This window comes from Hypanus sabinus, chromosome 1 (assembly GCF_030144855.1).
Source record: "Hypanus sabinus isolate sHypSab1 chromosome 1, sHypSab1.hap1, whole genome shotgun sequence".
NCBI lineage: Eukaryota > Metazoa > Chordata > Chondrichthyes > Myliobatiformes > Dasyatidae > Hypanus > Hypanus sabinus.
In genome coordinates this window covers 63930331-63944802 of record NC_082706.1, presented here as the reverse complement: position 1 = coordinate 63944802, position 14472 = coordinate 63930331, and the positions used below count along the sequence as shown (strand labels likewise).

At 42.1% G+C, this 14472-nt stretch overlaps 1 protein-coding gene across 6 annotated transcripts in view; it reads right to left on the bottom strand.

The window, feature by feature from the left end:
- fam49bb (family with sequence similarity 49 member Bb) overlaps nt 1-14472 on the bottom strand; it is a 193174-nt gene that overhangs the window by 152704 nt on the left and 25998 nt on the right. For 2 of the 6 annotated variants that reach the window (XM_059970523.1, XM_059970574.1), the window contains exon 1: nt 14341-14469. The exons of 2 other annotated variants lie outside the window; for them this stretch is intronic. The gene's annotated coding sequence lies outside the window, so the exon portion shown is untranslated. Of the gene's footprint in view, nt 1-14340; nt 14470-14472 lie in introns of those variants that run through there. 2 more of the 6 variants (XM_059970584.1, XM_059970528.1) reach the window with 2 other exon arrangements.

Sequence of the window (14472 nt, the reverse complement as noted above, 5' to 3'; positions counted from 1 at the left end):
GAAATGTTTCCTGTACCACTGGCTGCAACACAAGCCCAAAGCATGATCAATTCACCCCCATGCTTAGCAGTTGGAGAGGTGTTCTTTTCATGAAATTCTGCACCCTTTTTTCTCCAAACATACCTTTGCTCATTGCGGCCAAAAGGTTCTATTTTAACTTCATCAGTCCACAGGACATGTTTCCAAACTGCATCAGGCTTGTTTAGATGTTCCTTTGCAAACTTCTGACACTGAATTTTGTGGTGAGGATGCAGGAAAGGTTTTATTCAGATAACTCTTCCACGAAGGTCATATTTGTGCAGGTGTCGATGCACAGTAGAACAGTGCACCACCACTTCAGAGTCCGCTTAATCTTCCTGAAGGTCTTTTGCAGACAAACGGGGGGGTTTTGATTTGCCTTTCTAGCAATCGTACAAGCAGATCTCTCGGAAAGTTTTCTTTGTCTTCCAGACCTCAACTTAACCTCCACTGTTCCTGTTAACTGCCATTTCTTAATTACATTACGAACTGAGGAAACGGCTACCTGAAGATGCTTCGCTATCTTCTTATAGCCTTCTCCTGCTTTGTGGGCATTATTTATTTTAATTTTCAGAGTGCTAGGCAGCTTCTTAGAGGAGCCCATGGCTGCTGATTGTTGGGACAAGGTTTGAGAAGTCAGGGTATTTATAAAGCTTTGAAATTTGCATCACCTGGCCTTTCCTAACGATGACTGTGAACAAGCCACAGCCCTAACAAACTAATTAAGGTCTGAGACCTTGGTAAGAGTTATCTGAGAGCTCAAATCTCTTGGGGTGCCCAAACTTTTTCCTTTTTTTCACTCTAAAATTGTACAAAACAAAAATAATACACCAATCTTACTTAAAATGTTGAAAAGAATGTTTCATCTTTAACTTTATGACTTTTGGAAATCAGTTCATCTTCTACTCAGTTAACTATTCACAGTAACAGAAATTTTGACTGGGGTGCACAAACCTTTGCATGCCACTTTACATATAAGCACATACACATACACTTATCTATTTCAAGATGGCACTGGAGATCATAAGACCATAAGATATAGGAGCAAAAAGGTCATTTGGACCATCCAGGCTGCACCGCCATTTCATCATGGCTGATCCAATTCTCCTCTCAGCCCCAATCACCTGCTTTCTCCCAGTATCCCTTCATGCCCTGACCAATCAAGAATCAAGAAACTACTGCCAATCAAGCGGCATTCATGTCTAGTAACCAAGAAAATTATAAGAGGTCCAGGTACGATTCTGGAAAGCCTTCTCATGTGCAAAGTGGAAATTCCGGAGCAAATCTGAAATCAATGAAGGATGCTTGACACTTGTGGCAAGACGTGAATACTATCACCTCTTATAAAGTTAAATCAATCGACATTGGAGGAAGCAGGGCTTCACTTCCAGATGACCTCAATGCTTTTTATACACACTTTGACGATCAAAACATGGAAGGACAATCACGAACACACTCAGCTCACAAGGATCCCATGATTTCAGTCTGAGGCCGACATACGAGCAGCCTTCAGGAGGGTGAACACACAAAAAGCATCTGACCCAGACGGAATAGCTGAGCAGGTACGAAAAATCTGTGATCGACTGGCTGGAGTGTTCGGAGACCTCTAACCTCTTGATTCAGCATTCTGAGGTACCCATCTGCTTCAAGGAAACTAGAGGTCCATGAGCTAGTCCTCATCGGAGGATCAGAGGAGGTGAGGATTAGCAACTAAATTCTTAGGTGTTATTATTCTGGAGAACCTGTCCAGAACTTAAGTACACTTACGAAGAAGAAGCAGTCATGCCTCTACTTCCTCAGGAGTTAGCACATCTAAAATTTTGATAAACTTCAAACAAGAGGAAAAACTCCAGATGCTGGAAATCAAAACAATGCACACAAAATGCTGGAGGAACTCAGCAGACCAGGCAGCATCTATGGAAAAGAGTAAACAGTCAATGTTTTGGGCCAAGACCCCTCATTAATACTTCATCCAGTACTGAAGAAAGGAATTGGCCTGAAAAGTCGACTGCTTACTCTTTTCCATAGATGCTACCCAGCCTGTTGAGTTCATTTAGATAAACTTCTATAGATGGAAAGAAAATTGACAGGCTGCATCACAGCCTGGTACAGAAACACCAATGCTTTGATCAGAAAATCCTACAAAAAGTAGTGCCGAAAGCTCAGTCTATCACACCCATCACAGGAAAATGATGCTGATGAGGTAGTAATGGGAGACAAAGAAAATGGCAGATGAATTTAATAAGTACTTTGCAACAGTCTTCACTGTGGAAGACACTAACAGTGTGCCAGAGGTCCATGAGTGCCAGGGAGCAGGAGTGACTGCCATTACTTTTACAAAGGAAGAAGTGCCAGACAAATTGAAAGGTCTCAACCTGGACCGAATGGACTACATTCCAGAATCCTGAGAGAATTTGCTGAAGAGGTAATGGATACATTGGTCATGATCTTTCAAGAATCACTTGGTTCTGGCATGGTCCCGGAAGACTGGAAGATTGCAAATGTCACTCCACCCTTTAAGAAGGGAGGAAGGCAAAAGAAAGAAAATAATAGGCCAGTTAGCCTAACCTCAGTGTTTGGGAAAGTGTTGGAGTCTAGTATTAAGGATGAGGTTTCAGGGTACCTGGAGACTAATGATAAAACAAGTCAGAGTCAGCATGATTCCTGTTAAGGGAAATCTTGCCTGAAAAATCAGTTAAGAGTTCTTTGAGGAAGTAACAAGCAGGGTGGACAAAGGAGAGGTAGTAGATGTCATTTACTTGGATTTTCAGGAGGCATTTGATAAGGTGCCACACATGAGGCTGCTTAACAAGTTAAAATCCTATGGTGTTATAGGAAAGATACTGGCATGGAAAGAGGATTGGCTAACAGGTAGGAGGCAGCAAGTGGGAATAAGGGGGGCCTTTTCTGGTTGGCTGCCAGTGTCTAGTAGTGTTCCTCAGGGGCCAATATTGGGACCTCTACTTTTCACATTGTTTGTCAATGAGTTTAATAATGGAATTGATGGCTTCCAGGCAAAACTTGTGGATGATACAAAGATAGGTGGAGAGGTAGGTAGTGCTTATGAAGCAATGCGATTACAGAAGGACAATTTGAAGAATGGGCTAAAAAGTAGCTGATGGAATCGTGTTGGGAAATGCATGATAATGCATTTTGGAAAAAGGAACAATAGCGCAGACTATTCTCTAAATGGGGAGAAGGTTCAAATATCAGTGGAAAGGGACTTGGGAGTCCTTGTGCAAGAAACCCAGAATGTTATTTTACAAGTTGAGTCTGTGTTAAAGAAAGCGAAGACAAATACAATGTTGGCATTTATTTCAAGGGGAATATAAAAACAAGGAGATAATTATGAGGCTTTATAAGACCCAGGCTTTATAAGATGGAGGGTTAGGGGGTAGTGTGGGATTAGTACTTCTTTTTTTTAAGGATTATATGTGTTGACACGACATGAAGGGCTGAAGGGCCTGTACTGTGCCGTAGTGTTCTATGGACCCGAGTCATGCCGTACTTGAAATATTGTCAACAGTTTTTGGCCCCATATCTCAGAAAAGATGTGTTGTCATTGGAGAGAGTCCAGAGGTGGATCACAAAGATGATTCTGAGAATGAAAGGGTTTACATACGAGTAGCGTTTGGCAGCTTTGGGTCTGTCCTCACTGGAATAGAAGAATGCAGGGGGACCCCTTTGAAGCCTACCGAATGTTGAAAGGACTAGATAAGGTGGATGTGGAAAGGATGTTTCCTTTGGTGGGGTATCCAGAACTAGAGGGCACAGCCTCAAAATTGAAGGGCGACTTTTTAGGACAGAGCGAAGAAAGATTTATTTTTTTTTAAACAGGCCAGAGAGTAGTGAATCTGTGGAATGCTCTGCCAAGTCCATGAGTGGGATACAAGATCAGCCATGATGGAATGGTGGAGCAGATTCGATGGGCTGAATGGCCTAATTCTATTCCTATATCTTATGGTTAAAGCTCTTCCAAACATTGAACACATCTACATGAGATGATGATACAGCATCCATCATCAGGGACTCCTGCCACTGAGGACATGCTCTCTTCTCACTACTGCCATCAGGAGGGTGGTACAAAAGCTTCAGGACTCATACCACGAGGTTCAGAAACAGTTATTACCCTACAACAATCAGGCTTTTAAACCAAAGGGGATAACTTCACTCAATTTCACCTCCCTCATCATTGAAATGTTCCCACAACCAATAGACTCACTTTCAGGGACTCTTCATCTCATGTTCTCAATACTTATTGGTTTAGTTTTATTGTTTACTCTTTTTGTATTTACAGTGTTTGTTGTCTTCTGCACACCGGTTGAATGCCCTAGTTGAGGGCTCTTTCATTGATTCTCTAATGGTTATTATTCTATAGATATATTGAGTATGCCCACAACAAAATGAATCACAGGGTGATGGTGACATATGTACTTTAATAATAAATTTACTTTGAACTTTCACACCCACATTTCTTCCAAAAATTTCAAAAAGTTCAAAACTTGATAGCCTGAAAGAAGAGAATGGATCATTATTGCCTTCACAAACCAACATAGCCTTCTACAGCCTATTGGCTCCTTCCAAGCAAAAAAAACCCTGAGAAGCAACAGCACACTGGTTGAGTTGCATTTGGCTCAGTTGTACTGGATCAGTCTGAGCTTCATGAAAGTACGCCTTGCCATTCATCCAGCTGGTAGGATGTTGCAATCCACAGGGAAGAACATCATCACCCTCATTTCCAAGCAGATAGAGGAAGTGAAAGAGATCAGAAAATACAATTCTTCTCATTGCTTAATATGGATTGCGAGCTTCTGTCCAAAGTCACATCAACCTATTCACCCAGATCAAACTTCCACTATCCTAGACAGAAAGATCTCGGACTGATTTACATTACTGAAGAATATAACCACCTATGTTTCAGCAAGGTGGGTTAAACAACTAGTTAATCATCTTAGACCAGAAGGCCTCTAACAGCGTACACAATTGAAAAAATGGATTTCGGAGAGAGAATGCACAATTGGGTACTACAGCTCTACACAGATTCCACATATTAACTAAGAATATCGTATTAATTAAGGTACATCTCATGCACAGGTGACCCCCATGTTACAGCATTGGGTTGCAGAAATTTGCCCTTACAGAGTTCACAAATCACTATCCAACTCGTACTTCATGAACACACAGATGAAATAGCTTTGCAATATGGAAAATTGTGATTATAGCCCATTTTCTAGAAACTCAAACTCCTACTAACACAGGTATTCCTGTAATGAGAATGACATCTAAATCTATTAAGTAGAAGTTTTAACAATAAGTCATACTTTTTGAAAAACAAAATCTAGTCTAAGACTTCAATGAGGCAGTTCTGCACTGCTTTTGTATGAGGTGTTAACAAGACATGATCTGTCTGCTCAGGTGGATGCAAAAAGTTCCAAAGCTCTAATCAGCTGAGGAGTTAACCTTCATCTTTTCCCATTCACTTGATAAATCAACATTAGTAACTGATTACTTGGCTATAATATTACTGGATGTGAAAGTTCAGCAAAAAAATTATTATTTTAATACAGATTGCACTTTGCACGACAAAGTATTCTCAAAGTGTCTTCAGATGACTTGAAAATTCACAATATATATACACAAACTTATTCAAATTGTTTGATATTAAGTACCAAAAACAGCCCAGAGAAAGATTTTACTGCAGAGGACTTGAGAAAGAATTGAAAATACAAACTAATGCAGTTGAACTACTTCACAATTAATAAAATATCATTAAATGTTCTCAAAGTTGTAACAGAAGTGATTGAGCAGAGAGTACTGCAATACAACTGATCTCATGCCCCATGGTGCACGGAACATTGCATATCATTTGTGAAAGAAGGCTCCAAGTCAAGGGTGTACAGTGCAAGCCCACGATCAAGCATACTTTCTTCAGCCAATGATTGGTGTGCCAAGACCAACCTGGATGGGAAAGGCAGTTTCCTGGAGCAAATAGCTTTCACCACATTACGTCCAGATATAATCGTATGGTCTGACACCAGTAAAAAAGTGGTTATTGATGAACTTACAGTGCCCTGGGAAGACAACATCGATGAAGCCCATGAGTGCGAGCTAACCAAGGATACAGAATTAAGATCAGAGTGCAGAGACAGAGGGTGGAAGGTCTAATGCTATCCATTTGAAGTAGGTTGTCGTGTTTTTATTGCGTTCACTTTCCCGACTGGCTGCGTGACCTTGGCTTCACAAGACGAGAGATCAAGTCAACCAGAATGGCTGTAGCTGAGGCAGCAGAGACAGGATCATCATGGGTGTGAACCAAGTACATCCAGAGGGGCAGATAGTCAGACAGTCAATCCATCTTTTGCAAACTCTTCAGTAGCTGCGTAGACACCTGAAGGGTAGACTATCTGTTGGATGGAAGCGATCAACAACTCTGATAGAGACAGATGCCAAGTTGTTAAGCTCACCAGTGGGAGGTGATGCTTTAGCACTGCTGGCCCACCACCTCGAGGGAGTCTTGACAATAAGGGGGCCGAAACTCCTGAAGACAGGTGGCAGATCAACTGATGATCCCACTGGTGATAGCACAAGACAGTTAACACCTTAGTCCAAGTGGATTTACAATTCAGACATCTAGAAGATACTGACCTGAACAACAAATAAGATGACACCCTTTGATTTAAAAAAAAGCTGATTAATAAATTATTAGCAGTCAATAAAAAATGTGTAACCTTCAAAATCAAAATGATCTGCCAACCTCATACAAGGCAAAAGATGTATTTTTAAAAAAGCCATTTTAGGAAGAATTTCTCTGAAGTCAATGATAATTAAACAGATCCAGGTGACTGAGATCAATAACAATACCACCCATTGACAGTTCATCTACATCCTAATCTAATTCAAAAGTTGCTGCCCACATGTATCAGATCTTATTTCTATTTCAAAACTCTCAATTAAACTCCTCAAAATCTACATTTACAATATAAATTCCAGGTACCTAAAGCTTATTATGTTCTTCAATTTAATAATCTATCCTTCAAAGATCAGCACTTCACATTACCAAGGACCATAATTAAATACACCTCTATGTAAAAATCAACCAAGACCTTTCTACAAAGCCATTCCAACATCTCTTGCACATGCAGCTTATGGCAAGGTCAGCACACTATCGCAGACTTCAAAGCTAAATGCTGTGGAGTTTCCAACATTGCTGCCTCTCTACCAGATGAGCTAAATCTTTTTTTTTACGTTCAATTTTAAATCGCCAACACTGAGCCCCTGAGGAGAGCTGCCGAAGAGACCTGCACCTTAATCATCTACGAGGCTGAAGTTCACAGGTATTTCCAACGGGTGGACAGTCGCAAGGCTGCAGGACCAGACAGCATCCCAGGGCGGGTACTCAGAGTGTGCATGGCACAAATGGCAGGTGTGTTTAGAGACATTTTTAATCTCTCCCTCTCCCTGTGTAGACTCCCTCCTGCTTCAAAACATCCACTATTGTTCCTATACCTAAAAAGACCAAGGTAACATATCTGAACTGGCATCTTGTCGTACTCACCACAATAATAAGCAAATGCTTTGAGAGGTTGGTCAAGGCCACATCTGCAGCATGCTACCACCCACACTGGACCCCCTACAATTCACCTATTGACACAACTAATCCACAGGTGACGCAATAGCCACATAGTTTATGTGAGAATGCTGTTCTTGGATTAGTTTAGCATTCTACACCATAATCCCCTTCAGCCTTGACAAGAATCTCAGAGCTTCTTCGCCCTCAACCTTCATCCTGCCTTGTATAGCTGGATACTGGAGTTCCTGTCAGATTGCCGGCAGGTGGTAAGAGTAGGCTCCCTCTTCTCCGTCCTTCCGACCCTCAACACAGGAGCCCCCCAGGGCTGTGTCCTAAGCCCCCTCCTTTATTCTCTGTATACCCATGACTGTTTCACCACCCACAGCTCCAATCTGTTAATTCAATTAGCTGACAATACTACACTGACTGATCCAATCTCAAAGAATAACGAGTCAGCCGACAATGAAGAAGAAATCACCCTGACACAATGGTGTCAAGAAAACAACCTCTTCCTCAATGTCGCAAAAAACAAAGGAGCTAGTTTGGACTACAGGAAGAACGGAGACACGCTAACCCCTATATCAAAGGATCTGGGGTTGAGAGGGTGAACAGCTTTAAGTTCCTCAGCATCCACATCACCGAGGACCTCACGTGGTCTGTGCATATTGGCTGTGTGGTGAAAATGGCACAACAGCTCTTCCTTCAACTGTCTGAGGTGGAAAAAGTTTGGTATGGGCCCCAAATCTTATCAAGAACTTTTTACAAGGGCACAACTGAGAGCATTCTGACTTCCTGTATCACTGCCTGGTATGGGAACTGCACTTCCCTCAATCGCAGGACTCTGCAGAGAGTGGTGTGGACAGCCCAGCGCATCTGTAAACGTGAACTTCCCACTACACAGGACAGTTCCAGAGACAGGAGCGTAAAATGGGCCCGAAGGATCATTGGGGACCCGAGTCACCCCAACCAAAAACAGTTCCAGCTGCTAACATTTGGGAAACGTTACTGGAGCATTAAAGCCAGGACCAACAGGTTCCAGGACAGCTTCCTCCACCAGGATATTAGACTGATTAATTCATGCCAATACAATTGTATTTCTATGTTATATTGACTGTCCTGTTGTATATACTATTTATAAATTGCACATTTAGGCGGAGACATAATGTAAAGATTTTTACTCAATGTATAGAAACGATGTAAGTAATATTCAATATAAGACTAACATTCTCACTATTTCTCCACAATAATCTCAAGTACATTGACAAGAAAATTTGTAGATGCTGGAAATCCAAACAACACACACAAAATGCTGGAGGAACTCGGAAGTCGCACAGCATCAATGGAAAAGAGTAAATAGTCAATGTTTCAGACTGAGACCCTTCATCAAGACTGAAAAAAAAAGATGAGAAGTTAGAGCAAAAAGGTGGGGGGTAAGGAAGAAAGAAGTACAAGATAGTAGGTGATAGGTGAAACCAGGAGAGGGGGAGGGATGAAGTAAAGAGCTGGGAAGTTTATAGGTGAGAGATAAAGGTGTAATCTGATAGGATAGGGTAGAAGACCCTCAAGTGCCTGTAAATTTTATTTGAATTATGTATTGCCAAGCTTCAAGCCAATACATTTAGAAAAGACAATTTTTTAAAAAAATGTAGTTCTAGAGAAAAACATTCAAATTAGTTTACAGGCAATTGTTTTCAAATGTACTTCACATATGCATCAACCCATCTATAGGGAATCAAGAGTTTAAATTGTAAATTTCAACCCTGCTCATTTTCCAGTTTTTTCTCCTACAACACTAGCAATGGAGAAAAATGCACTATGAAAGTTAAGAATCTTTATCCTGTCCCCGTCAATCTCTAATATTCAACACATTGCAACATTTGAAATCACATGATTTTCAGGCAGAAGAGCCAAAATCATCTAGCTTTTGCAGAATACTGAGAAAGAAAAAAATTCATTGTAATTAATTTAATACATAGCATGTGATGAGCTAAGCTTAAAATTTACAAACAACTCCAGGTACAGTTGGTGAAAAAGTGTCAACATACCATTTCATACAATTTATGCTGTAAAAAATAACACTGTGCTAAGAATAAGGTTTTTTAAAAATTTGTCACATACTCCTAGAGACGTAGCTGTATCCCTCTGACAATTCTTCACCTCTCATTAGTTACCTACTACTTTAGGAATACTTTTATTGTATTGTACTGTTAAGATAGATACAAGATATTTGTTTAACATCAGCTACCAGGAAATGCATATTTTCAACTTTTCACTTCACTTACTCTCTGAAGTTCTCAATCCATTTTTATACTCCTTGCCATTTGGCTCACATATTCCATTTCCCCCGTATCATCCTTTACTGGTCCCTAAAATCCAGCCAAGTTTCAGTTCTACCACTCTCATTTATTACTTAATAAGCTCTTTTTTTTTAATTTGCCAGTGCATTGATCACTCCCCCCACCCCACAGAATTTCTAGATCAAATAGTGCTGACTTCTAGCCAGCAGTTTTGAATGTCAGCTCATTCAAACCTCTGCATACAGAAAAAGTGAAAGCTGACAAGAATCATAGGAGGCAAGTCCAAAGCAGCAGACTAGGCAATGGGACAATTCCGCCCCTTAATTTTCAATAAGGTATATATTCCTTGAATATTATGAACTTTTCTTTAAGCTTATCACTACATACTTACTGTTAAAAATCTAAATTTCCCAATCTACTTTAGCCATATACTTATGTAAAAACTTTAAAAAGTTCGAAGTAAATTTATACCATTGAGCTTACATTTTTCACTCTCAAACTAAATATGAAAATCTTTTATATAATTAACAATCTTTCCAAAAGCTATCCTTTACTACGAGATTACCAACTAATCCTGCATTGCTGCACATGTTCAGACCTAAAATAGACTGCTCGCCGAGTGGTTATAAAATGCACTGTTCTTGGAAACAGACTCAAATCTATTACATGAACTCATTCTCAAGATAGCTCTTGCCATTTTGATTTGCCTCAATTTTTGTAAAAGATTGAAGATTTTATTATTTGTCAAATGATAGACTGCCCTCAGTGTGAATAGGGGAAGGGGGAAGAAGACATTTAGGAAGTGTGAAAATGAGAATGCATCTTTAATTATCTGTTAATATTATTGTGCTAATATTATTAGATTTGCTGTATGTATTGCATTTTCCACCATGGTCCCAGAGGAGCAGTATTTTGTCTAGCTGTATATGAGTGCAGTTCAATGACAATACCCTTGAACTACAGCACATCTACCTTTGAAGTTGTTGCCTGTAAGGTTGCAAACAAATTTGCCTGTGGAATCATAAAACAGACAACTTGAACAGGAACTCTATTCTTTGAAGTCCTAAACTTGCACACTGTCCCGTTTATTCTTTAATAACAAACTACATATCTCCTTTATCATGCTGCCTCTCATGGCCACTCCTGTACCTAATAAATTGGCCAATGAGTGCATGTTTGTGATGTTCTAGGGCTGGAGCCCATCCACTTCAAGATTGAACGTGCTATGACTTCAGAGATGCTCTTCTGCAATACTACCATTGCAATGCATGATTATTTGAGTTACTATCACATTCCTGTCAGTTTAAACCAGTCTGGCATTTCTCCTCTGCCTCTCTTTTCTCCCCCCAAGGCATTTTCGCCCATAGAACTGTCACTCACTGGATTTTCTTTTCACTTTTCGCAACATTCCCTGTAAACTCTAAAGATTGCTGTGCCTGAAAATCCTAGAAATCAGCAGTTTCTAAGATACTCAAACCACCCTATCTGGTACCAACAAACATTCCACAGTTGAAGTTACTTAGATCACATTTCTTTTTCATGTTTGGTCTGAACAGTTGAACCTCTTGACCATGTCTGATACTCTTATCTATTGAGCACCTGCAACATGATTAGCTGATTAGACATTTGCATTAAAGAGCAAGAGTGTAGGTGTACCTAATAAGGTGGCCACTGAGTGTGTCCCTAATGGATATTAGATCATTCCCATTTATTCCAGTGTTTTGCCATTTCAACATAGAATAGTAGTCTTAAATGTCTTTCCTATTTTTCCAACTGTGCTCACTTCTTGCTGAATAATTAACATAATGTTTCACCTATCCCCATCACTCTCTTATCATTACTATACCACTCTGCTATTTTGGCTTTATCAAAAATATATATAATACCTCTCACCTGAACCCAATTATGTTTAAAACCAGTCTACATTTCAGATAGAGCACTGATATATTTGTAAGATATTAAAGGAATACAGAAATGGGAATAGTGAAACAAAAGTGGTTGTGAAACAAAATATCAAACATGACCTTGTGAAACAGCAGAGCAAAACACACAGGAGAACTGAATAACTTCTATCACTTTGCTTCTATCACTTATGTTTTTGTGATTGGTTTTCAAATGAAGTCTGTCCCACTCTCTTTTCCTAGTGGTTATGCCCCTACCCCACAAAAGTAAACTACCTTTACCCACATTAATTTTGCTGTCCCTATAACCCTGTGCAGATATCCACATGGTTCAGGCAGTGGTCCAAAGGCTGTTAAATAGACAAAGAATATTGAATCCTTGTTTTCTGCTCAAAATTTCTGCCTAACCCCTAGGAAATAAACCGGTCGCCAAAAGAAATTGGTATGAAAGTTCACAATTGCAAAAAGTAGCTGCCTTCTCACTGCCATCAGTATTTTTGCCAACACTCACAGAAGCAGCAAGTTTCATGCACCTTTCCTCTCCAATTCCTACCTCCAGACACAACTCTCCACCAACAATACAAGCAGCTTATTGGCAAGGTCTGCACACCATCACAGACTTCAAAGCTAAGCACAGTGGTACTGCCAACATCACTGCCCCTCTCCCAGATGAGCTAAATCTTTTCACGCTCTGTTCAATGTTGCCAACACTGAGCCGCCGATGCAACCTACACCTTGGTCATCTCTGAGACTGAAGGATACAGGCATTTCCAACAAGTGGACACTCACAAGGCTACGGGCCTGGACGGCATCCCAGGATGAGTACTCAGGATGCGCGCAGCACAACTGGCAGGTGTGTTTACTGACATTTTTAATCTCTCCCTCTCCCAGTGTAGAGTGCCCTCCTGCTTCAAAACATCCATCATCGTTCCTATACCTAAAAAGACCAAGATAACATGTCTGAATGACTAGTGTCCTGTCACACTCACCCCATGAATAAGCAAATACTTTGAGAAGCCGGTCAAGGAATACATCTGCAGCTTGCTACCACACATACTGGACACCCGCCCCCCCCCCCTCCACTAATCACCTACCGACACAACTGATTAGCAGATGACACAACAGCCACAGATCTACACACTGTCCTTACATGCCTGGAGAAGGATGCTTATGTAAGAATGCTGTTCTTGGATTACAGTTCAGCATTCAACACCATCATTCCCTCCAGCCTTGACAAGAAGCTCAGAGATCTCAGCCTTCACCCTGCCTTGTGCAGCTGGATCCGGACTCTGTCAGAATGCCAGCAGGTGGTAAGAGTGGGCTCCCTCATCTCTGCCCCTTTGACCCTCAAAACAGGAGCCCCTCAGGGTTATATCCCAAGCCCCCTCCTTTAATCTTATACCCATGACTGTCACCACCCACATCTCCAATCTGCTAATTAAATTTGCTGACAATGCTAAATTGATAGGCCTTAAATAATAACGAGGCAGCCTACGCACTATTTGTTTGTATTTCTATGCTATATTGACTATCCTGTTGCACATATTATTTATTACAAATTACACATTTAGACAAAGACATAAGGATTTTTACTCCTCATGTGCACGCAGGACGTAAGAAATAAATGCAATTCAATAACTCCCACCAGCCTCCTTCCTCTAACAACCCACCTGCCTCCTCCCCCCTCCGATCCTGCTTTCTCCTCCTCTCGCACTCCCCTCCCATTCTCCATCCTGCCCTCATCTCCTCTTGCACCTCCCCCATTCTCCAATCCTGATGGTCCAATCTTTCTTCCCCACTCCGGGCCACCACTCACCCATCTCCATCTCAGTGACCATCTGCCCCCTTCTCTTTCTCCCCCCATCTGCCTTCCTGCAGACTGTTCACCTGTCTCCTTCAACCACTAGAACCCCCCCAGTCCTCTTTCTTGACTACCATTTGCCTCATCCCCCAAATTTGTCTACCCTGTCACACTCCCTTTCCCAGTTCAAATCCACACCCCCACCGCACCCTCCTGCACTAACATGCTCCACCTTCTTCTCATCCATTCACATGCTCCACCCCCACCTCCTACACACTCAATTTTCTATCTCCCCCTTCTGCCCCCAGACTCCCCTGCACCCAGCTCCTTCCTCTCCCCCTCATCCCTTCTTCCTCTGTTCATCACCTTCTGCCTCCTGACCACCCGAACCATTACCCCCACACCCAGGGTCTCTTTCAGCCCTAAGCCAGGAATCACTCTCCTTCTCGCCAGAACCACCCCGCCCCACCACCAACCACCCTCGGCTGAGTGACGAGTTCCCACCCTCCTCCCCTTCCATCAGCCCACAAAGAGCTGACCGCTGCTTCAACCGCCGTTCACAATGAAAACGCCGCGCCGGTCGGCGTTCCCGCGGCCCCATCACCCCTTGCCATCCCGCACCGAGCGAGCTCACCCCTCACCGGGGACACAAGCAAGCCCGCCGGCTGTTCTGAAGCTCCCGTCACCGCCGACACACACCCACCACCCCGGCTCTGAAGCGATGGAGAGGCCGCGCCAGCCGCTCTCGTTTACCTGCGACCCAAGCTCTATCGCAAACGCCTCATCCTCCCGCTGCCCCGGTCCCAAAATCCTCGGGCCGCCGCCGCCGCCGCCGCCGCCGCCGCCGCCTCAGACACGGCCGTACCCCCCGCACGCCGCCGGCGC